Genomic DNA, 26,169 nt, shown 5'->3' on the forward strand with positions numbered 1-26,169 from the left:
CTTTTTAGGGCCACTTGGGTTTGCAGCATCTTCCGGTTATGATGCATTTTGAAGCAGGAGGTCTAGATTTTGTCTTACATCAGACTTCACATAAACACATTAAGCCAAAAAGAGCATTTCTAGGGGAACTTCACACTTTGGAAGTATTGCTTGACTAGTTCACATGGAGGCACGTGTGTTTTTACTTTACTTGTATTAAATAAAAGGTAATAGCTGGTTCTACTTTGGGATTTAAGAAGATGCTTTTGCGTATAGACCATATTATAAACCCCTGTTACTTGGGCTTCGTTAGTTCATTTGGCTCTGCATAGAGCTACTAAGCCCAATATTCCAACGTTAGCTGATCTCAGTACTTCCATGGCTACGGACTACACAAATGCGTACCTTGGTTAGAAGTAGGTGTGGCGGGATGCATGCCAGGGTCAGCACTGGAAGGAGAGCTTGGGAAACAGAGGTGGCTGTTCCTTTGGTGCTTTAAAATGTCCTTTATTTTACTCTAAGTAGGTTATTCATCAAAGAATAGTGTCAAAACACTACTGAGTACTTCATGGGCACTTAATGGATATTTTCAAGGCTGCATCAATTAAGCAGGCAACTCATCATTCTGCTCATCTTTCCTAGGGTATAGAAAGAGGAGATAGAAAGAGACAAGATATGTGGACAAATTACCAGCAATGTATAATAAATTGCGCAAGACTGATACAAACAAGTGTTAGGTTTCTTGAGAAAGGAAACATAATTTTTTCTCTGAGAAGTTGGGGAAGTATTCATAGTAAAAGGAATACTTGGTAAAGTTTCAATAGAGAGGCGAGAGGTGTCTTGGATAGGGCACATGGTACAGAGGCAGGAAAAAAAAAACGAGGTATTTTTAGGGAATTTTTTTTTTTTTTTTTGAGGTACACGGGCCTCTCACTGTTGTGACCTCTCCCGTTGCGGAGCACAGGCTCCGGACGCGCAGACTCAGGGGCCATGGCTCATGGGCCTAGCCGCTCCGCGGCATGTGGGATCCTCCCGGACCAGGGCACGAACCCACGTCCCCCTGCATCGGCAGGCGGACTCTCAACCACTGCGCCACCAGGGAAGCCCTTTAGGGAATTTTTGATGGATTATTTTGACTAAAGCAAAGAGTTTGAATAGAGAGGAGGCAAATAATGTTGGTAAATAAAGGTCTTGAATGTCCCACCAAGGAGTTGCACAGTTTGCTATAGAGAATAAGGAGGCATCTAATATCACTGGGAGGATGAGCATATGATAATATGGTAGCAGCGTGTGCCCTGGACGGGGGGGGGGGGGGGGGGGGGGGGGGGGGGGCAGGAGATCTGGAGAGTGAGAGACTGCAGATTCTGCCTAAGGTCCAGGAGGGGAAGAGAGATCACTGCCTAAGCTAGGACCATGTCTGTGAAAACATCAAGGAAAAGACCACCACAGTGAAAGATGGTGCAAAGGCAGAAGGGAAAGGATTTCATAGCTGGCAGGATGTTCCAGGCAGGGTAGAGGGCAGTCAAGAGGCTCTCAGATCTGCAAACCTAGATGAGATGGTAATTCATTTAACCTAATAAGTAAGTTGAGCAGAGAAACCAGTGACAGGAGAGAAAATACCAAGTTCAGTTTTTGATGTGTATTCTAAGGGACTAGAAGAGGAAATTTCAGCAGGCATTTGGAAATGCGTTTGCCTGGTACAAATTAAGCATCTTTTTCTTTTTTTTTTTTTTTAAATTAAATTTCCTTCACGCAGGGCCCTTCCCTTCCCGCCCAGGAGAAGTGAGCATGAGTCACACCGTGAAAAGCTCCTGCCTGGAGGAAACTCTGCAGATTCCACTTCTGCGGGGCCAACTGCTTCCTTGCAGCAGGACAAATGAGGTCGTTTGAAACTTCCCAACACAATGCATTCGTCTCTGCCAGGTAGGAGGAAGACGGTCAGTCCCGAGGCCGGTGAAGTGCCTCCTGGCGCGGACGCTTTATCGTTTTCTCGCTCTCGTCGACATCCCTGCCGCTTTCCGGTCCCACGGGACAGCTCCAAGCCTCCCCCCTCGGGGCAAAAAATATAAAAGCCCCCCTGCACGGACAGCCAGCTTCATTCATGCCACCAACAGACACTCTTGTAGCAGATGTTAAAATTTCGGGGAGCGCCAACCACCACGCCGGGCCTCCTGGCTTCGCACGGTGGGCGATTGGGATGCGCGCTGCGCCAGGGTTGCCCGAGGACGGGGGGCGGAGCCGCCCCGCCGAGCGGCCGGCCTCTCCCACAGAACAATGCATCTGTCACCCAGTGAATGATAGGGCAGCAAGGGCTGAAAGGGAGGCGCATGTCTGGCTAGTCTTCCCACCAGGCTGGCCTGTGTGCCTCGCACTGCTCTTGGGCAAAGAGCCAGCACCCGGGTCTTGGAAGGTTCTTGACAAGGATGTACCCAGTCAAGGAGGACCAACAGAAGAAAGGATCAGCCAGGGCTGCCTTCTGCCCCGACCTGAGTGAGGTCACTGCCTTCACTCCTCCAGGTCTTAGGTCTCCAGCTGCCCACAGCACCCCTTTCAGGAGAGGACGGAGAGCTTGAGGATTGATAAGCCTTCCGACGGCTATGGGGGGAAGCCCGCCCGCGGTCACGCTGCCTGATGAGCGCTCAGGAATCCTGCTGTGGGCTATTCCTGGCTCCAGTCCTAACCTGCTCTCTAATCCGAGGCAGTCCTATCGCTCAATTTCCCCTTTTCATCAATACTCAGATGCTTTCTAGGACATAAGCCAGAAATGAGGCCGCAGAATATCAGTGACTCCCAGCACCTGCCGCAAGGCGAGTGAGTGTTCTGAGTGATCGATTTTAAAGGTCAAAATTCTGGTCGTGACTTTCAAACGTGGCTATGAGCACACATACTGTATACACATTCATATATATTCTAATGTGATTATTTCTCAAATAACATATATTTACTAATAACCTAGAGCCAGTCCTTCAGGATCTGGTCGAATGAATAAACAAGACACAAATAATTAATCAGAGCAATTCATTTAGTGATAGTCTTAAGATTATTTATGCTTTTAAACAAGGTCCCTCTAATCTTATTTCTGCTTTTATTTTGTTTAAGCAACCCCAGGTGCACTTCAATTCTCTTGAACCAAGGTCGACCTCACAAATCCTTTGTTACTGGGGTCGTGATTAGGTTACACAGAAGAAGCTAACCTTTATCACGGCCACAAAATTGAGTTAGGGACAGAACTAGAATGGTCCACAGGGATCTGGATTTCCAATTCAGTATTTATTCATGACCTGATTCCACAACTAGATTATAATTTTCTAGAAGGCAAGGCTATGGCTTTTGTCTCTACTTCTTCTCAAAACTGAGAAATATGCCTGGCATACAACAGGTGCCGAATAACTAATTTTGTTGGGATTTCTCTAAAATTCCAGAAAGAAAAGGAGATGAACAAAAAGAAATAAGGACCTAGTTAACGTTACAAGGGGGAAAGAAACTCCATTACTCTATAAAATATAAATGCGGCTCAAAAAGAGGCAGGAGGGCTTCCCTGGTGGCACAGCGGTTGAGAGTCCGCCTGCCGATGCAGGGGACGCGGGTTCGTGCCCGGGTCTGGGAAGATCCCACGTGCCGCGGAGTGGCTGGGCCCGTGAGCCATGGCCGCTGGGCCTGCGCGTCCGGAGCCTGTGCTCCGCAGCAGGAGAGGCCGCAGCAGTGAGAGGCCCACATACCGCAAAAAAAAAAAAAAAAAAAAAAAAAAAAGAGGCAGGAGACACCTACATGCAGATAATAAGGTAAGAACTTTGGTTGTACTGGCACCTGGTATAATTCTGAGAGACGTTTCCACGGCCAGAAAAAAAAGTTGTGAGTGAGTACATACGAGCTGAGTTTTAAGAGAAAGGTAGTAGATGATGATTTTGGAAAAAATGTCTGGAAAAGAGAAAGAACTCCTGGCTTGATTTTGCAGTACTATTATTATAAGTAGGTCACAGATGAAAACGTCCTGTGTCCAGAGTATTCAGAAATCAAATGGTTGCCAGAAAAGGCAAAGGACTGCAACATCGTAAGTCAGATGAGTGAGACTCTTGACGTTTTGAGTCAAGAAAAGATACCTGTGAAGGAAACATGTATTAGAAGAAGCCAGAAAAGACGTTTGGCCAAAGAAATTTTTGGAGTGGAGAGAGCCAATGTATCAAATTCTTGTGGACATGAAGGAAGCAAATATCTTGGTATGAGGTGAATAGTCATCAAAAAATACATCCCATCTGGTGAGGATGGGCAAAATCAGTATGGAGAACCAGAGAATGAAAAAGGGCATAAAAGGACGACCACATTAAAGTTCCCTCCAAATGACCACTGTAGATACAGGAGGGAAAGACCCAAAGGTAAAAGACAGTGAAGTGGGAGGGCGGGTAGAAGTTGGAGGACAGAAATTCAAAGAAGCAAGGTCCCATCACTGCATTCCCATCAGATATTTCTTCTGAACAGGGACTCCCCGTGTACAACCTCATAATCCAGAGAGACTGAACTTAGGGATATATGACTACCCCTTTTCTTTTTTTTTTATTTTCACTAGAGAAGAGATGGAATTGAGTGGGGATACTGGGCGGGGCTGAAGGAGGAAATTCTCTTCTATTATGAGCATGAATTAAGATGATGTTGCTGCAAGCCCCCATCCATGTGCCTGCTCGACCTGGGCACATGTGAAGCCTGCAGCCTTTCAAGGAGTCCGGATTTCTTAATTTCAGCAGTCGGGGCTAAGGCAGCAATATCAGTGGCCGTGGGCTGCTGAGGGGACCTGTGCAAAACCACAGAATTTGTAGAATTGGGTTTTGTGCCCCTTTCATTTCTTTTTCTGAATGTCTCTCCCATCTCTTGCTCCTTCTCTTGTCTCCCAGATACTCAGCAGCCCCTGCTGCTCTCAGAAACTAATGTATTTAGCTCACCTCACAAAGCCCCACTGAGTCCATCCATACAAATGAGCTCATTTGAGCCACACCTTAAAAAGGAATTTAAAATGTATACCGTTAGCACTCCTATGTTACAGGAAGGTTAAGTTATTTACTGCAAGGCCATTCAGGAAGAGACTGTCAGAGCTGAGACTTGAACTCAAGTTCTCAGAAGTCTATCTCCCTTAGGTGCAGTTTGCATGGGGAATTCGCATTCCTCCTTTACACTGCTCCACACGGCCAAGGCAGATAATAAAGACAGATCAGTGTCATTGTGACATCTACTCTCCCCCTTTGCTCTTGTTTGCAAGATGCTCTCCATCCCTCCAGGGCTCAGTACAAACACTTGTTGGCTTCAAGCCTCAAGATGAGAGTGTGAGAAACTGTGAATTACAAATTGAACATGGAGGACATGTTGAAGTGGAAATGAGGAAGAAAGTCTGGCAGAGGGGGAAAGATAATGAAAAGCAGTGGTGCTGATTCCCTGGGGAGAAGGATTCTGCTTGAGGGTGAGTTTAAAGGCCTATCAGGCCTTGGAAAGGGGAGGATGGTGAGGTGAAATGCAGGCTTCCTCAGCCCAAGACCTGGGGGAAAGAAGAGAGGAAGGCAGAGCTGATGTGATGTATACCTGGATGATGGTCTCTGGGCTTGAGAGGAAGAAAGATTCCTTGTTCAGATCAGCAGCCTTGGTACCTAGCGCATCATCTGAAGTAGCAGATGCTCAATAAATATTTGTGGACACAAACCTTAACACATTTCCCAAGCAAAAACTAAAGCCGGGAAATGAAATGGGAATAAAGCAAAAAGGAATCTGTAGTATGAGTTAGGGATGAATAATTAAAGACAAAAATATAATTAGGCTAGTGGTGAAAGTTATTTGTATTAAGAGACCAACCACTGGTGGTGTTGCATCTGAGGCTGTGAAAGCCAAAAGGAACAGAGAGACCGTTGAGAGCACCTGCTAATTTTATGACGGAAGAAAGTGAAAGAGAGAGAGGTTAACATCCTTCCAAAGCATAACTAGCTGGTTTAGTAGCAAAGAAAGGGCTTTACATCCGGGACTCCTTATTTAAAAGTTGAACATGAACTAAAAGGCCAACATCCTACACTAGTCCCAAAGTAGAGAGAGCTGTGGCTTCGTTTGTAGCAGACCACATTGGAGCTCTGGGTGTCACCTACTTTGTGACACTGGACAAGTCACGTAGGGTTTGAGCTTCTTGTATTATCTAAAATGTTGGGAAGATAATAATAACTACCTCTATTCCATCACAAAGTTGTTGTGAAAAACCTGTGAGATAGTATGTCAAAGGATTTTATAAAATAAAACATTTGCAAAGGTAAATTATTTTCAATGTCTTTTAGTATTTGGGCAAAAAAGCCTCATTTATATAGTGTAAGTTGCCTTAATTGTCATATAAAATCTGTGTCAGCACATGGAGACATTTTAAAAGATGTATGATATTAAATCTCATGTGATAAAGAAAAGACATGTGGTCTACGTACATTCATGCTTTTAAAAAAAACCTCATGGAAGAAATATCCTGCCTGCCAACCACATGGCAAGTCTTGTTTAGATTGTATTTTACATTTTCTTCCTTCATTTTTCTATTTAAATTATTTCACATCTATCTAAATGTTTGTAGTTATGCATACAAATTTATCTTTAGCTTCCCGTAACTACGTGTGTAGCATCTTAAGAATCTTCTTGCCTTCTAGAATGATAGGGTAAATAGATTTTAAAGGATCCTAGTGATTTTTCATCCAAGAGAAATAAACGACTGAAGTTAATGATTTCAGAGCTTCCCTTTACAGTGATTTTATTTTTTGTTGTTGCTACCATTTGAATGACAGGGAAAGGGAACAGTGAAAAAGATGTTTCAAATTTCCCACTCAAAATCATGATGGGAGAGTTGGCTTTTTTTTCAAAGAAAAAGAAGTGGGAAAGGGGCAAGATAATAAAATAACATCAGTGGGTAGTAAACAGATGGCAATTGTATCCTAAAAATGGAAAATAACTCTTGCAGCTACTTTGAAGGAAACCTCTGCAAATAAGCTCGATTCAAAAGAGAACAATGCAAATACATGTTGAGGAGTCTTAAGAAAATGCAAATATAGGAAGAATGGATGTACAGTTGGAAATAACTATTTAAGAGCTAAGAAAGGAAAAATGGTGTTGGTTGTTGGTTTGTTCTATTTTCCAAAGGGAAGGAGTGCCTAATGGTTACAAATAGAAGAATAAAGCACAGAGCTCCTGAGAATAGAAGGATGATGTTGAGTTTGGAGGAGCAAAATATGAGGAATACAGAAACGTCTGAATGGAATGGATGAGGGTATAGTTTATATAAAAATGTAATGAAAGGGTGCTAGTACTAGAGTGCCTTTCTTAGAACAAAATAAACAATGGAATCAGAGCAATATTATTAAGAGAAAAGAGAAGACAGTTAACACATAAGAGAAGTCATATAAATTAGAGAATGGAGAAACATTAGAAGAAATTATATAAGGAAAACCACCCATCACGATTATTGTTTGGTTTGTTTGATTTGGTGGTATGTTGGCAGGTTTGACATTTCATACATTAAAAAAAAAAGTAGGTAGCGAATTACAATGGAGATGAGAGGAAAGGACAATAATAAAACCAAATACAATTTAAAGATTTAACAGAATTTTTTAAATGAATTTAAATAATATCCAAAAGGTTCTACAAGACCTAAGAGGAGACTCTCCTTGCAACTCTATACATTTCTGTGAAAAAAGGGGAGGGAAGGGCCACTTTGTATTAAGTGCAGGCATTTTCCTAGTTTAAACCTATAAGGAAATTCAGATGACCACAAACTATGTTTTTTAAATGGCCAGGAGAGAAAGGGAGGATTACCAAAGCAACTTCTGAGGGATGGTTTTAGTATCTAATATTTACCACATGTTAAGTGCATCTCTGCTCCAAGGAGTTTTAAAAATATTCAACTATTTTATATCACATAAAATTGTTGTTTTATGATCTGTGCTTCTATTTAAATAATTGTGTTTCTGTCAATATTGATATTTAAGCTATCAAATATTAACTTTTTGTATCATGGGGAAAATGTCACAGGAAACCCAGAAAGTAGTTTTATGAAACTTTTTAGAAGTTTGTTAAACTATCAAAGGAAATAGTAATAAATTAAAAAACTTTTTGTGCCTGATTTTCATTTGTGCCTAAAATCCTAGGCCAAAATGTCAATTGATGCATTCCTGTCAGATTATTTATTTCACAGATCAATGATTAAATTTATTTGTCTTGTTTCCCTAGAGTAACACAAAATTTTTTTGAAAATCCCATGAGTATTAAGCTTACAGGTGTCCCTTTCCTGGTGCTCTGAAAACGTGGCCAATCTCTCCATGTGACAGGATCACACCACAGCTCGTATCCACTCTGTGCAATAATCTGCAAATGATAAAGACTTTACAAGGCCAACCCCCATGTGTACTTGCAGAAAGGCCCCTGTCAGACGCAGCAGGTGCCTGTGATATCTGAGAGTGGATCACCAGAGCTGACATGTTCAGCAGCTCAGGAAGCCAATTTAAAGATGCAGAAGCAGGGCGCTCTGTGTGCGACTCTGATGGGGCAGTGGTCCTTGAGGCTTCCACAAGCAAGTGGCACTGAATGAAAGAAAACACTATTTACCCCTGAAACTGCTCAATCGCTGTAAAAAGAAATGCCAGGCTCGGACTGTGATCCCAAATGACAGCATTTCCTGGGCAAAAAGCTAGTCATTTCAAAAATGCCCGTGAAAGAACTCTGAGACCACTGGGAAACATTTCAACTTGGAATAAAATGAAAGTGAATTTGGCAAGTAAGCATGGGGGGTGGGGAGTTAACTTCTCTTCCTGCGCTAGGGTTCTTTAAGCTTCATACACATGCGATAGCCTCACGAACATTGAACAAATAGGGAAGCCCTCTCTTAGCTGGAATAAATAGCACTTGTCTTTACAAAATGAAGTTTTAAAGCCTGAGACCTTATTTGGACAAAATCATTAAATAAAATCTTAGATAAACCTAGCCCTGAGCCATTTATGTGGATAAATAGTATTTTCTCACTTTAAACCCTTTTGAACTTTAGAGTTGGATGTGGAGGACATTTAAGGAGCAAACTTCAGAAAGGTTAAATAACATAATCAACAGACAACTTGAATCAATGCTGTGATTCCCAGGAAACTTGGGATTTCATAGAAGTATTATTCTTAATATTGTTATATAAGAAAGAGAGATAATATATGACTATATATTTGATTAAAATGAAATAAATACAATAAGTTCACCTTTGTCTTCATATATATATATTTAACATTTTCAGTCTAAGGAGTTGCTTTTTTTTTAATAAAAAGTATAAGCTATTTGAGAAAACTAGCTCCATTAATTGGAATATTTTAAAAATTTTAATCAAGTACAAAACTAAAGGTAGGGGAGGGGCTATGTGGTCTGTTTTTTTCTTTTCTGTTGCAATTATTTGGTTATTTTATGATGCTTGTACCTAAATTAATTCAAATCCCTTACTCACTAGTTTTGTTTCTAATAATTTGAGGACTATGTAAAAATTACAATAACATTTAAAATTTGATTGTCTGTCAACATTAAGGACATTTAAATAGGAAGCTTTAGGAAATGACACATGAGAAGGAAAAGAAAAACCAACAGGTCTGCAGCAGCAGCAGCAACCTTGGTAGAACCTTGACCTAAGAATTACTTTACAGTTAAATCTTGTGACTATTCTCAAACCATGTATGAATGGATACATATATAGCTGCAGATCAGCTTAGAATCAAGAGATGAAATCAGTCTCCATTCTATGTGGTCTACATTTCAATCTCCTCTCCTTCTGCCCCTTGTCAGTGTATCAGCTTCCAGTTTAGCTGGACACCATCCCAAAGCTAAGTCATTTCTCAAGTTGAGGATACTATGAATAATAACAATAGCTCTCCTATTTATTGGGCACGTATTGCATTCTGAGATGTGCTAACCATATACATGCATTCACTCATTTAACCCTCACAATTCTACAAGGTACATACCCTTACTGCATTTCAAGGGTTCTAATATGCACTCTCCCCACCGTCCCTAACATTCTAACATTTCTGAAATTAGAATGCGTCTTACAGACAATGACGAGTCATTAATTGTTCTTCCTCAGTTGTATATTAGTTATTAATAATAAAAATTGATGGTGCATCCTATAATTGATAATGTCTTAGAATTGAAGACACACAGTACTTTCCTCACTTCACAGAGTTTCTAATTAAGGTTAGAGAAATTGTAAAACTTATCCAGGGCCACATGACCAGAGGAGTCCGGGCAACCTATGCAGTGCACACACTGAAAGCCATTCTTGCCTCCCAAGCCCTCTGTCCCCATCAGTTGCTGTGGCCCCTTTTGGGGGATTTCTCACAAAAGCACAGCTCTCCCTGAGGAACAGGAAGTTCATACATTCTGTATTTAAACTTACCTCTGACTTATATGAAAACACCAACTCTAAAAATCCAGGATTAGGAAAGACCAATTAAAACTATTTTGGTTTTAAAAAAGAAAAGAAAAGAAAGAGCAAAAAATCCCATAGTCAAACAATCACTCCTGACTTTATATTATTTCATTCTATCAATAATTCAAACTTTCAGTTGGATGGACTCAACTTTTAGACTAGCAAAGGTTTGCTAGTCAGGAAAAAGAAATTCATTTTTTAAATCAAACTCCAAATGCTAATCTGTGTTTGAGATTGCACCCAAGAGCCAAAAGCAGAGGAGAGTATGGGTTGTTTTCTGCATTTTTACATGTCTTCCTCCTTTTTAACTATACATTTAAGTTGATCATAAAGAAATTTCTGTGGTTTTGAGTTAAATTTAGAATAAAAAACTTTGAGAACATGGTCACTACATTGTGGGAAGAGTGGGACTCCTGGCATTATCTCTGGTGGCTCTTTGTATCTTTATATTATTGTTAAATCCCTTTGTTAAGTGTCTCATATATTTTGTAAAGTGACATCGCTAACAAATAAATGCCAACATGTTTACATTTAATATGCATGAAATTTAAAGCAAAGAAACCATCGCGTATACTATTTTTTTATTGGTTCTTGTTAAAACCGTTTTAGCGTTTTATCTGTATATTTGTATTCTATCACAAGCTTGCTACAAATTGCATAAATAAACCTTGTTACAGTTTTAGACAATATTTTTATTTCTAAGAAATGTGTATATGCCTTGGTAAAAAGAAGTTAGGGTGGAAATACTACACACTCTGGCATCTTTATGTTACAAAGCATTAGATTCCTTTATTGACAATAAACTTACACTATTGTTTTGGGGCTCACAGTTACACAGGCAATAATCATTTATTAATCCCTTCCAGGCATCAGAAGCTGAGCTGGGCATAGATGTCCACAAGTGACTAGCACAGAGATCATGCCTTCCCTGGGCTCACAATACAGGAAACTTGTAAACAGACAAATACAGCACAGAGCTGTACGACCCTGTAAATAGACATGAAAAAAGTTCCACGGGAGAAGTGGATTTCATTCACACTCAGTTGCATATAGATGCGGATATGTGCTTTATTTTCAAACTGCCTATCCTTCAGCAGTTTCATGTTATTTCCTCTTACGAGAATCTATAAACTACCAATTTGCTTTCTACTTCCTTGTAACATTACTACCTTCAGTTTATTAATATTTTGCTAATTGTTGTGCCCTCACTACTTACCACCCAGCCAGAGTTGCAAGAGAAGGATATTTAAAGCTTCTTCTTTTTAAACATAACATGTTCAAATCCCAATACAAACGACAGTAAAATCGTCAAGATGAAAGGAAAAAAATGGCCATTTCTATATTCATGCTTTACACTTTACAGGACTAAACACCACTGCCCATTTCCAGCTCCTCCAAAGGAAGCAGGGAAGTATGGCAACCTTCTCACACTTATATAGGACAAGTAATATGTTCACTTGGTTTGAAAATTTATAAGCTACAAAATTTTTCAAAATATTAAAAAGGTACAAAAGTACATGCCCAGCTTCCAGTTGCTATCCCAGGTTTCCTTTACCTTCCCTCCTCTCTCCTCTTTCTCTTTTCCTTCTTCCCTTCCTACTGCCTCTCTTATTTTAAACACATTTAGCAAAATAAAACTATCTTCATTGTTCTGTCCCTTGACTTTTTTTTTCCATTTAACAATATATCTTGGAGATCTTTCCACATCAATATATAATGCACTTTGCCTTTTTTAAAACAGCAGTATGCTATTCCTTTGAACAGATGTGTCAGAATATATTTAATAGTCCTAACTTAGGAATAACCTTGAACATATGTCATTTCCCTAATGAGCAAGTATACTTTAGGGACAGACTTCTAAAGGTGGAAATGTTGATTTGAAGGATATATCCAATTGAAGGAGCTATAATAGATATTGCCAAACAACCAAAGATTGTTTACTTGGTTTGACCATTGAAGAGCGACTTGGGAACCCAGCTAAAATATCTAACAACAACAACACAAGAATAGTTCTTATAGTAATGGGAGTATCTGGTTTTCAGTTTTGTCATTTTCAAGTTATTCATGTTTTGGTCTCTTTGCAGACATGATCAAAGGTCATCTGCTGAGTGCCAAAGCAGACTGAAATCCAGAGAGTATAGAAAGGTCTCGCAATAATGGTTTAGTTTTAAAGATATATTATTTGTAGATAGAAATTCTGATTGTATTCCACTTCTGTCTTCTCTCATCTTCCCGATCATTTTGGCCACTGATGTTCAAAGCAAATCTGTCTTTAATATAGTTACTAAACTCTGTAGGATTTGGGTAATCTTTCTGCATGCTTTTATAAGCTGGAATTAGAGACAGCAACACAATTCAGCCTCTTGCTGTGGAAACCACAACCTTCTAAAGGGCATCCTGCCTGGACATCATTTCATAGAGAACAAGCTCTGTCCCTTGGGCGCCTTGAAGACTGCCCGCATGACTTGTTGCATCATGTGACCTTTGGCAGTAAACTTCAATTTAAACCAGGGACAAAGAGGGCATTTCGCCTTTTAACAATTGAAATCCCTCCAACTTCTGTGACAGCGCTCTTCCCATTATACTCCCTCCCCTGGTTTATCATCTAAGCATTCCTAGATTGAAAACCCACGTGATAAAAGTAAACTTGTCCCACAAGACCATTCAACGTGAGACAAGTGACCCAAAGAGTAACAGTTCTCACCTTAAGTGAGTTGATGGATGAATACTGTCTCTCTTCGTCTTTAAAATTCTACCTCACAAGCAAGGATGGTGGGAATCTGCCTGTTCTGTTGTCGTGACCAATCAGGCAAGAGAATGAATATGGCTTTGGGTGTTATGTGTTGTGTGGTGAAAATGTTACCCAGTATTTTCATGAGTTGTCTTGAGGAAGCGGGGGAATAAGTGAGGTTATGAAGTGAATGGATCGTCCTTCTATCTCTAACATGGCAGTGAACTCAATGACCCATTGAGGAGTGAAATTAACATTTGAATTTTCACCTTCCTTCTCCCAATACATTGCTTTGTTTCTTGACCAGCCAGAAAAGACCTTTATCAGGGAGATAGCTAATCTGGAAGTAATAAGACAGCAGAATCGCTAGAAAAGCCAAGTTGTTTTAAATAATAGGATGACGCTGCACGACGGCACATTGCTTAGCCAATGTTTTATGAACCAGATCTTGCAGTAACTTTGGCTTTGAGACCATGAGAGTGAGGATAAGCCTAGGCCTTATGTCCCATGTGTGACAAAGGAGCCAAGGCTCCTTTGAATAGTCGAAGGCTGGAGGGCCATAGTAAGGTTAAAGACCACCATCTCCAATCAGCACTGACCTATGCAGAGAAAGAGGAAAGGTGAGTAATGAATATGATCACGGGAACCATTGTAAATTACAGATAAGCAGAAAGTCACTTGGACAAACAATGGAAATGAAAATAGTGGGAAAACACAAAAAGAAGGCACAATGGATCTAAAACACTTTAATGGAAGAAAGAATAGAAGGAAGTGGATATGATTTGATCAGGCAGTGAGACTAATGATTGGTGGTTCTTGAAAGTAACTAAAAGCATTAAAGGGGTCTGTGATGAGCCCAAGATAGGGGAGTTTTGTTTTTTTTTTTAACGTTTTTAAAACAAAACAGGGAGCACAGTACTTTGGCATGTAAGTTTTAAAGAGTAAAGGAATAAATGGAATTATACTGGGCCTAACTGTAGCCCAGATCTCAGTAGCTCATGGGCAGGTGTCTGTTCACTGTACTGAAAAGTCCACAGCCTCCTGGAAGCTCTTGCTATCAGTAGAGCTTCACAGCTGGCCAGGTTAAATGACAACAACAACAATCAACAAACCAAAGTGGCTGCAGGCCCAGAGGAACACAGATGCACAACAGTTACCCTGGAGTAGAAATATCTGGCCACCCCACACAACGTGGTAGCCCAACTCTCTCCCTTCTTCTTGGACAAGGTGGGGTGGGGGGTGGGTGGGTACTGAGTTTTAACTTTTGTTCTTTTTCACCCAGGGGATACATGGGTCCACCTATCCAGGCTAAGTTCTCATGTAAGAAGGGCTGACTCTGACTCAGAAAACTACATGTGGTTTCACTTCCAGTGACATCTGGAAAGCAAGGGGTCAAATATCGTCTGGTAGAGAGATGTCCTGGTGAACACAGGGAAGGAGCCAGCTCTGTTCTTTTTGGGAGATTAGTAAGGAGTGAAATAGGGCTTGATGTGGATGGAATTTTAGTGAGGAATTAGAATAATGTTTCTTTTCCTTTACTTTCCTTCTTAAATTACTTCTAAGAGGAGAGGTAAGGACAGCGGGGGTCAGCGGGGGAAAGGAAAGGAGGGAAGAAGGAGCTACTGGAATGATCACAAGAATTCAAATAAAATTACAACCTTCCAAAAGGAACTGAAAGGTTTTTCAACCTCATTTAACTACCAACCTTGTGTCTTGGCACTGAGTGGGTTTGAATTAATATTTCATACTTGGAGAATTTAGAAATAATGTCTATACATTCACAGCATTTTGTTTCTCAAGGCATAATAATTTTCATTTAATTTTACACCAGCCTGTCACATTTACACAAATAAAAATCGAATTGGCAATAAAGAAACCATATTCTTTTTATAATAGAAGCACTTCATGACCAATTCCTACCCTCCCCAGAATTGGCACTGGGAAATGTGATAGCACAACAGAAAGACAAAGCCAAACACACATACTCTCCCCCTCCCTAAACATATAACAAGTTCCCTCAAGTCTAATCCCCCCAGCAAGGGATCCCACATTTTTCATTAATATAATACAAAAACATATGGTTAAGAAAAGAAAGAGAACATAAAGAAATGAGCAGAAGAGCTACAGAATTCAAAGAAAACACATTCCCTAGTTCATACCCATATCTAACTGCCTAAGAAATTTCAATGAAAATCAGATGTGATTTTCAGCATGTATTCTGCTTAAATAAAATATGAGTGAAATACAAGGAATTCTCTATGTGGTGGTAACAAAATTGTCTTTCACTGTATTGAGTTATAATTGTATAGGGTTATTGTGAGGATTAGATAGCATTTGTAAGCTGTTAAAGAACTATATAAATTTATATTCCCAAATGTTAAAAATTAATTCTTACTGTTTCAGAGAGGTAGATATGGTTGTAGAAGACAAGAAAAGATAGATTTGGGGTCTAAATGTGTACCAACCTCAAGACATAAATTGAAAATATTTTTAAGAGATAAAAAAAACCCATCAGCATTTTTTTTTTAAAAAAATGTGTTCTTTTTTTCCTAAAAGAAAATTCCAGAAAAAAGTAATTCCGTCCTCATTTTGTGTATGTCACAATGCAATACAAGTGGAAAAAATACAGTAGGAAGAAAGGCCTTCCCCGTAAGATCCCAAGTTTCTTAGAAAGCCCTGAAATCAAGATGAAAGAACGAAAGGAGGGAGGGAAGAAAGGAAGGAAATGGAGGGGAGAGGAGGGAAGAAACAATGGAGAGAAAGCCAAGGTCAGACCCAACAAGGAAATGAATCTCCGCTCATCACAAGTCACTTGCTCTTCTCCTGCTGAGTCCTTTGTAGCAGCGTCACTATTTGGTTGTTAGCTTTGTTTGTTTGTTTTTAACATCTTTATTGGAGTATAATTGCTTTACAATGGTGTGTTAGTTTCTGCTTTATAACAAAGTGAATCAGTTATACATATACATATGTTCGCATATCTCTTCCCTCTTGCGTCTCCCTCCCTCCCACCCTCTCTATCCCACCCCGCTAGATGATCACAAACTACCGAGCTGATCTCCCTGTGCTATGCGGCTGCTTCCCACTAGCTATCTATTTTACATTTGGTAGTGTATATATGTCCATCAACAGATGAATGGATAAAGAAGATGTGGCACATATACACAATGGAATATTATTCAGCCATAAAAAGAAACGAAATTGAGTTATTTGTAGTGAGGTGGATGGACCTAGAGTCTGTCATACAGAGTGAAGTAAGTCAGAAAGAGAAAAACAAATACTGTATGCTAACACATATATATGGAATCTAAGGAAACAACAACAACAACAAAAAGGTCATGAAGAACCTAGGGGTAAGACTGGAATAAAGACACAGACCTACTAGAGAATGGACTTGAGGATATGGGGAGGGGGAAGGGTAAGCTGTGACAAAGTGAGAGGTTAGCTCGTTTTTTAATCTGAGTCTTTGACTTCCTTTCATCCTTCTGAATCTGATCTAGTTCATCTTTAGAAGGTGCTTAAAAGACTGAGGACTGCGAAGTCTCACTCTAAAAAAGATTAAGATAAATAACAGGTTGGGGAAGGGTTTTTTCTGTCTTTTGACTTTAGGCCTTTGAGAATGTTTTCACATTTATTTCTATTTAAAGCAAAATATCATTCCTTTACTGGAGTTAAAAGTCAGAATCATAATATCAGCAGGAAAGAATATCTATTCCACATTCATCTACATGTGATGGCAAGACAAGTGAGAATAATAATGCCAACAAAACCCCAACCCTCTTCTTCCAAAGTGATTGCTCCTTCAGTCAGCACATCTATTGAGCACCTATTACGTGTCTGCATTCATTCTTTCAGGCACTGGAGATACTACAGTGGACAAAACAGATAAAAATCCTTGCCCTTAAGAAACTGAGAGGCTTGGGGGTGGGAGTTCAGGTAGCAAATTAGAGATGCCCTAAAACATCCTTTATTTATCAGAGATTATTTGCTTTAAACACTCTCGTACATATATGCCCAGATTAGGTCAAGAGTAAGATACAAAATTTTTTGAGGTCCTGGCATCATGAAATGTTTTACAAATCCTCAAACATTTGAGAAAACTGGAATATATACAAAACATGTTTTAGCAGTTTTAAAACAAATATAAGATGATTTTCTTAGTTTGTAGTCTGAAGAGCAAAAATACTTTATAGTGGTTTTTTTTCAAAATTTAAAAATTTTTTATATTCCGTGATCAAAGGCTCATGTGTAACATAAGAAAGAAAAATATTTTTTCAAACTATTTCACAAGAGAGTGGAGAAATGGAGGGAAAAGTTCTTAAAAATATTTCTCCCCAACTTTTCTAGTTTCATTTTTATGTTCTCATAAAGCCTAACCTAGTGTCTTGCATTTCATGGCTCTTCAGTGAATATATGTTGCACAATTATTTTGTGAGTAGTATAGGGCAAGTTCTTAATTTAGAGAGCACCTCAAATTCATTCTAGAAAAAAATATTGTGCTGGATCTAGGCTGAAAAATAAACATTTTATTGTATGGTTCATAATTAATTCTAACCTTTTAATCCTCAAGAACCCAAATGTTTCTTTAGGAAGTGAGCTATGCTTAGAGCCTATTGTTCAAAATTTATTGGAAATAATGACATTGTTTTATTTTATAACCCATTAAAAATAGATAGTTATTATAACCTTGCTTCTTTATTTTATAACTCCAGAAATTCTACATTATTAAATTACTTACAATATAACCTGGCCTTACCTAGCATAGTTTCAGAAATAAATGGTTTGGTGCAGGACAGAGAGATGATGCTCTGGAAGGCATGATGAAAGTCTGGGCAGAGCCGAACCAAAGGGTAAACATAGTGTTGAAGAAGCTCTGATCAGAGACCTGGGTTTATTTTGTGGTCCAGGGGGAGGAGGGTGAGGGGTCAGCCAAGGTTGATGGCTAGGAGCCAAGTGGGGGCGTTGCCAGGGACACGGCTGGAAGATGGAGCAGAAAAACTGTAACCTGTAAGACTAACCCAGGAACTGAAGGCAGGAACATGGAAAGCCAAAGAAGTCAGACGGTTCTTCCTTAGTCTAGCGCTGCCTGAAGGACACTGCCCTGTCATTCTAGGCATCATCTTTAAGACACTGTCCAACACCAGAGACAGGGACACGTGCATTTTAGTTTGGGGAGGAAGTAGACATCTTCCCAAAGAACTGTCAGTGGATTCAATGAGATCAGTGATTATGCTGGTATTATTTACCTGTTGTTATGTGACAAAATAATCCCAAACTTGGCAGTTTAAAACCGCAAACATTTATCATCTCCCAGTTTCTGTGGAGCAGGAACCCAGGAGTAGTTTAGCTGAGTGTCTCTGGCTCTGGGTCTTTCACGAGGTTGCAGGCAAGGAGTCAGCTGGGGCTACAGTTACCTCAAGTAGGAGAGTAGAAGTAGACCCACTTTCAAGGTTACGCTCCTGGCTGTTGGCAGGCCTTAGGTCCTTGCTGGCTGGTGACTGAAGATATTAGTTCCTTGCCACATGGGCCTTTTAATAGGGTAGCTCACAACATGGCAGCCAGGCTTCTCTTGCAGGAGGCGAGCTAGAGTGAAAGAATGTTCGAGAAAGACAGAAGCCACAGTCTTTCTAACCTAATCTCAGAAGTGACATCACATTGCCTTTGCACTATCCTATGTGTCAGAGTGAGTCACTGTGTTCAGCCACACTCAAGCAGAGGGGATGTGCCAAAGCATCAACGTTAGGAGGCAAGAATCCCTGGGACCCTTCTTCGGGGCTGCCTACCACAGCACTCCACAAAGAAATCTGTATCACTGCATACTTTAGAACAGAATAGACAACACTTGGTCAGGCAAGGAACAGGTATTCACCTGCCTGAAGGTAGAAACTGATGTTATCTCAAAAGTTCCTTTCACCACTATAATTATACTTTCTGTAATGAAATAGGTTCTTTCTATTTTCTTGGTCAATTCTGTCTGATACACTATGGTAGTGCAATCATTATCTCCTCTATTGTCACATGGCCAAAGTTTCTAAGCAGTATAGCACAGTGGTTAAGAGATAGACTGCTAAGCTTTGAATCCCAGATCTTGTGTTACTAGCTGCTTAAGGTTATGCCTCAGTTTTCTCATCTGAAAAATGGGGATAATACTTTTACCTAGCTCACAGGCTGCTGTAAGAGTTAAATGAGTTAAGAGCTTAGTATGACTCATGCACATGCTACATGATCAATAAATGTGAGCTAACAAAAGAAATCTGACCTGTCCTCTAACTATTGACAACTTTGGGAGGAAAAGGAAGTTAACCTTTCTTCCATATGATTTCCTATTTGTCAGCCACATAGACTCTTTCTCTTTCCTCACTTCCTAAAGTGAGTCTTCATCAGATTAGTCATACCTCAAACATGATGACTCAGACACCTAGGCACAGTGACAAGATAATGTGGGTGGATACAGCCAGCCAAGGAGATAAGGACTTCAATCTTCTATTGTCTTATTCTAAGGCTAGATCAAGCCCTTCACCTGTTTACAATAACGTTTATATTTCAGAAATTATTTCTCAGGCATTAACCTTTTCATTTTCCACAAAACAGCTGGAATTAAACTTTTCAAAAAATTCCTTTGACATCTTCTTAGTTGACTCTTTATAGACTTTGATATTTTTATGTTAAAAAATCATGCTAAAAAAAATCATGCTTATTCTAGAAAAAAATAGAGAATGGAGATAAGTAGAAAAAGAGAGAGCTAAAAAAAAGAAGAAATATACTGATAATTCCAATATTACTGATATATTCTCAGTTGATATTTAGAGCTTTTGATTTTTAATTTAAAAAAATTATGCTTACTCTAGAAAAATTACAGTAAGTAAATAAGTAAACAAATTTTTTAAAAAGAAAATTCACTGATAATCCCATATCCGTAGAGAACCATAACTAACATATCTGTGTCTATCCTGGGCATTTTTCTATACATGTGTATAAAATATAATAATAATATATACACTATTTTTTAACGCTGTCTTTTTTTTTTTTTAAACTCAGTAGCACATTGTGAACAAGTTGATTTACTCTAAAAAGAAGTAGACCAATAGGGGCAAAAAGTCCGTTTACAATATGAAAATGAAGAAAGTGAATCAATTTAGAGAGAACAGCGAGACAGGGAAAATAATAAGACTGGGAAAAGGAGTTTTTTTTTTTTTTTGGAGTTCTTTTGTTTACCCAGGAAAGGCTGAATTTAACTCTTCTTCCCCCTAAAACATGCAGATACTTGGAAAAGCTCACTCTTTAACTTGGGTCCAGGAGACCCAGCCAGCCTGGAAAGCAGGGACAGACTTTCTTCATGCTTACATTTTATGCATTTGATGACTACTCTGTGTGTACAGAAGGGGATCTTTGAGAATACATTCTGCTGAACACCTAATATCTATACTTTCCGAATTCATACTGATAAGGACCCACAGATGCCTCGTTTGGGGACTGAATTGAAAGCACCAATACCCACTAAAAAAATACCTTTTCCTTCTAAAAAATTACTTCTTGAATTGAAATCCATGTAATCAGCTAACATGAAAATTTGTCTAACCTGAATGAAGATACTAGTCTATTTCTGACCCACTTTTAAACTTGAGCATAATAATATATTTTCTAATATTTTCAATGAAAGAGTAATTCAACATTCACATTTGGCTTCTCCAACAAAGAAAGCAATCTAGTCTTAACTATCAGAAAAAATAATTCCTATTTCCATTTATCTCCAGCTCCCTTTGCAGTTCATTCCAGGCCAATGATCCCTTGTTTAATTCAGCAAGAAGTCATTCAAAATGAGGTCCTTCAGTTGTCTCTGATCTTTAAGGCTTCCTCTCCCTTTCACTTTCTTTGGGTCTAAAAGAAATAAATGCCCTCCTCTTTCTATGCATTTATCTACTTTTAGAATCCATGCTCTTCTCCAGCTGTTGAATTTATTGGCATTGTTATTGGAATTGTTCACAATATTGCCTCGTTATTGCTTTAATGTCTGTAGAGTATGTAATAATGTTGCTTTTTAACTCACAAAAATTGTAATTTGTGGGGACTTTTTTTTTCTATTTCTCTTGGTCAGTCGAGTTATCAATTTTATTAATCATTACAGAGAAAAAGCTTTCAGTTTCTTTGATTTTCTCTATTGTCTATCATTTCATTGACTTCCACTCTTGTGTTTATTTTATCCTTCCTAATGATTGCTTGTGTTTAATTTGTCCTTCTTTTTATGGTTTCTTAACGTAGAAACTTGTATCATTGACTTTTGATCTTTTTTTTTCCTAATATGAGCATTTAGAGTTACAAATTGCCCTTCAAGCCCTGCTACACCTATGTTTCGCACATTTTGATATACTACTATACTTTAATTTTTTTCAGGATCATTCAGTTCCAAATATATGTCAATTTTCTTTGGAATTTCCTCTTTGATCTATAGATGGTTTAGAACCTCGTTGTTTAATTTCCAAATATTTGATGATTTCCAGGTGTATTTTTTTTACTGACTTCTAAAGTAGTATTGTTGTGTTCAGAGAACGTTTTGAACTATCCCAATTCTTTGATATTTATTGAGACACGTTTTATGGCCCAGCATCTGATCTATCTCTGTGAATGTCTTAAGTGCACTTGAAAAAAGTACTTATTCTACTGTCAATGGATGTAATATTCTACAAATGTCAAATGGGTTAAGTTTGTTGTTAGTATTATTGAAAATTTTTAGATCCTTAGTGATTGATGCCAATTTTTCCAACATTTACTGCGAGAGGAGTATTGAAATCTTCAACTACAAACATGGATTTGTCTATTTCTCCCTTTGATTCTGTAGTCTTTGTTTCATGTATTCTCTTTTTAGATTCATACCGATTTGTGGGTTGTCTCCTCCTGATGAATTGACCCTTTTATCATTATGAAATGTTCCTCTTATCTTTGTCAGTACTTTTTTTCTGAAGTCTACTTTGTCTGCTTTTAATATAGGCAACTTTTTACGATTAGTGTTTGACTGATACATATTTTACCACCCTTTAATTTTAGCCTATTTGTAGCTTTTTTTACACTTAATGTACTCCTCTTTTAAGCAGCTAATAATTTGGCCATGGATTTAGTCAGGCCTGGTGAATTTATTTTTGTTGGCATGTTTATGTTTGGTTGTAAATCTACTATCTTATTGTTTGCTTTTTACTTGTTCACATAATCTGTAGGCTTTTCCCCTGCTTTTCTGACTTTCTTCTGGGTTGAGTAATTTTTAGCATTTCACTTCATTTCCTCTACTGGTTTATCTTCATATTTTTAAATTTTATTTTTTTAATAGTTACTTTAGGATTTATTACATGAATTTTAATGTTAGACTCTCCCACCAAAAATATTATAATAATTTATGTATATTGTAAGAATCTTAACAGTATAATTTCATCTTCTTCCTTCTCATCTTTTGTGCTGCCACACATGTCATAAACCCCATGATAGTTTGTTTCTCCTTTGAAGAGTCAACTAGTTTTTTTAAAAAATTATGATGTGAAAAAGTATTTTAGGGCTTCCCTGGTGGCGCAGTGGTTGAGAGTCCGCCTGCCGATGCAGGGGACACGGGTTCGTGCCCCGGGCCGGGAAGATCCCACGTGCCGCGGAGCATCTGGGCCCGTGAGCCATGGCCGCTGAGCCTGCGCGTCCGGAGCCTGTGCTCCGCAACGGGAGAGGCCACAACAGTGAGAGGCCCGCGTATCACAGAAAAAAAAAAGTATTTTATATTTACCTATATATTAAACTTATCTGGAGCTCTTCATTTCTTTGTGTAGAATCACATTTTAATACAGCATTATCCTTCAACCTGAAGACCTTCTTTATATACTTCTTGTAGCCCAGGTCTTCTAGCAATAAATTCTCTCAGATTTGCTTGGTGTAATAATCTCTTCACTTCAGCTTCATTTGAAAAATACTTTATTTGTTTATAGAATTCTAGGTTCACACTCTTCGTAATTTAAAAATAATGATCCATTATTTTTTCTCCATTATATCTGATTAGAAGGCAACAATCATTCTTATTACATTCCCCTGAAGGTGATGTATCTTTTCCTCTGTCTGTTTTTAAGATTATGTGCCTTAGGAAAAAATGGGTTCACCTCACTTTTATTTCCTTTCTCAGGGCTTGCTGCCCTGTGCTACCTTTTGTCAAACATTTGAAATAGTTATTTAATTTAATTTTTTCCAGTTGTATAGTTGTTTATGCCTTAGAGTAAGTTTAGTATTAGTCCCAACATCACGGTCAGAAGCAGAAGTCTGATAGGGTAGCTTTTAAATGCAAATAAGTAATGAGCATCCAAGAAACAGTGAGTTCCCCAGTTTGAATTCTTCTCTTACTTAACACTCAGTAGCTGTTGGTGATTTTGAAGTGGGGTTGTGACTTAGTGATATGATTTAGAAAGTTTTGGCTAACAGTTGTAGCAAGAATATATTGAAATGAGACAAATAAAGAGAGGCTAGGTGAATTGAAACTTTTGTTTCAATTGTGAAGGAGAGACATAATAAATTCCTATGCCAAAAGGGAGGCATAGAGAAGGGAGAATAAATTCCCCTAGAAATAGAGATAGATTCTACAGATATAGATAAGGCAGAAATAACCCTAGCTGGAGAAGCTGAAGGGTATGGATTCTAACCAAAAGCAGGTACATGCATAGAAAGGAGGACATTTATTTCCTTTAGAACAGAAGAAAGTGAAGGGGAGAGGAAGACTAAAAGCTCAGGGACAACTGAAAAATCTCATTTTGAATGACTTCTCACTAAATTAAACAATGGATCATTGGCCTAGAATAAGGTAGTAAGTAGAATAGGGATAAAAGGAAAATAGGACTTATTTTTCCAATAGTTAAGACAAGATGTCCTTCTTTAATGGAAAAGCAACTGATTGAGATTAAAAAAAAATAAAAGCAAAAGAAGCACCTATACATAATCCTTATAGTATTAAAAAGACAGAAGATCTCATAATAACTGGATCAGGAAAACCTTATTCATAGTTAGATCTTTACCAGTGATATGTAGGAACATCTTTCATGACTTCTGGCTTCTAAATAACACAATATCATGGCATTGCAGCCTGCTTATTTTCCTGCTGAGAAATTGTTGTTTGGCTTTTATAGTCCTATGCTGTTTCTGAAATGGTTTCTAAACGATTTTTACAAACAAGGCAGTTTGTTAAAGAAGTCAGTGTCTGGATGATAGAGAAAAACGAAAAGACTGTTTTCCACAAATCTAGCTAAGAGGTATATTTCCACTAACTTGTTCCAGTATTCCTAAATTCCTAGTGGTAGTGTATTTTAACGAATGAAACCGAAAGCCGGGGAACACATTACGCATCTCATTCAAGCCCTTACTTTACAGATGAGAACGTCATGGCTCCTCTCGCCTCACAGATGTTGAGTGATTGGCACAATGTCACATAACTTATTAGTGACAGAGCCATGCTATTAAAATCACATCATATATATTAAGCGTCTTGTGCCCAGTATTATGCTAAGTGCTTTAGTGTCACAAGACACTCTGATGAGAAAACAGTGTCATAGAGGTTAAGCAAATCGCCAAGATAACCAACTAGTAAATGGCAGGGCCAGAACTGGATTCAAAGCCTGCCTGACTCCAATGCTCTTATCCAGTACTTCAAAGCCTTTTTTTTGCCCCATTTGTACTGTGCTTTTTGTCATTTCCATTGGTAAAAATGAACGACTGAACCGATAGTCTTATCAAAACTTGACAGATCGATTTGTAGAAAAACAAATGGGTAAGACCAGTAAAATAGCCCACACTCTTGCACATCAGCTTCTGACTCCAGGAAATCTAATGCCAGTGGAAAAAAATGTAGGTTTTCCTCCTTGGTGGCCCTGCAACCCTATACTTCCTTTTTCTCAGGCCATTCTGCTTTAAAAAAAATTACACATCTGGGGTACTCACAGGCTCAATGCACCAGATCTAAATCTTTTCCCACTCATAAGTGGGTTCCCATAAGACCAGTGTTTTTCCAACTGAGGACTGCGACCCATTAGTGCACCATGAAATCAATTTAGTGCGTCATAACTAATGTATTTTTTTAATTAAGTAAGATAGAGTACATTCTCTCCTCTACCATTTGACCCCCACTAATATATTAGGCTTGAAGGGGATTTTCTTTGATTCATATTGGGTGGCCTTGGGTAGAGGTAGTTTCTTTTAATTTTGATTTTGCTTGAGTTTTCATTGCAAATTTACTGAAATCAGCATAAATCCTGACCCAAAAAACCCCTTGCAGAGGGTCCTTAAAAGAAGAGACACTGTTTCCCTATGAGCTATTTATATAATAATTAACGTAGGGTGCTCTAGTGGTCTTTCAAACTTTCTCTTTACCGGGGGCCTGGAATCTATGCGCTTCTCAGGTTAATTGCAACCAGTCTAATTCCTGCCTCCTCTGTGCAAGTCAGGGTCCAAGACTTTGGAGGCTTGAGGGCTCTGTGAAGTTTCAGCTGCCAAATAACACGGGGCTGAGAGGATGAGAATCAGCTGGAGTTCAAGTGTTTGTCGCACTCCCTCCCCAAGTGAAAAGCCACACTGAAATATTTGTCCTCTGTGCTTTGTTCCTAAAGCAAACAGCATTTAGCTAAGTATGGTGTAAAAGGTTACCATTTGCCACAACTGATAAATAAACTGGTAACCACAATGATGAGGGAGAAGTGGGGGTATTTTGAGGTCTTGAGGGGAATTGAAAGCTCTCTTTCAGTGGAGACAGGCTACAAGAGACTAAAATCATCAAAACAAGGAAATCAATCTTTTTTTTAGAACAGAAGCTTTGTTGCCTGCAATGTTTTTATTTTTAGATGACTGCTTATTAGCAGGTAGAAGAATTTGTAGAATTATTTTTCTGACAAAGAGATTAAGGGTGAAGGTAAAGGTCAAATTTCATTTTTTCTTTAAAAATTTTTACTTAAAAAATAATATTTTGGGTCCCTACTAAAAACAGAAAAATTAGATGACTAGATTTTTCTGA

At 38.7% G+C, this 26,169-nt stretch overlaps 1 long non-coding RNA gene across 1 annotated transcript in view; it reads right to left on the reverse strand.

Moving 5' to 3' along the window:
- Nucleotides 1–363: 363 nt before the first annotated feature.
- The window catches only part of LOC141276096 (uncharacterized), a 253,850-nt gene continuing 228,044 nt past the window's right edge, over nt 364–26,169 (reverse strand). The window contains exon 3 of the long non-coding RNA XR_012325041.1: nt 364–617. This is a non-coding gene — a long non-coding RNA (uncharacterized lncRNA). The remainder of the gene's footprint in view (nt 618–26,169) is intronic.

This window comes from Tursiops truncatus, chromosome 12, assembly GCF_011762595.2.
Source record: "Tursiops truncatus isolate mTurTru1 chromosome 12, mTurTru1.mat.Y, whole genome shotgun sequence".
NCBI classification, from domain to species: Eukaryota; Metazoa; Chordata; class Mammalia; order Artiodactyla; family Delphinidae; genus Tursiops; species Tursiops truncatus.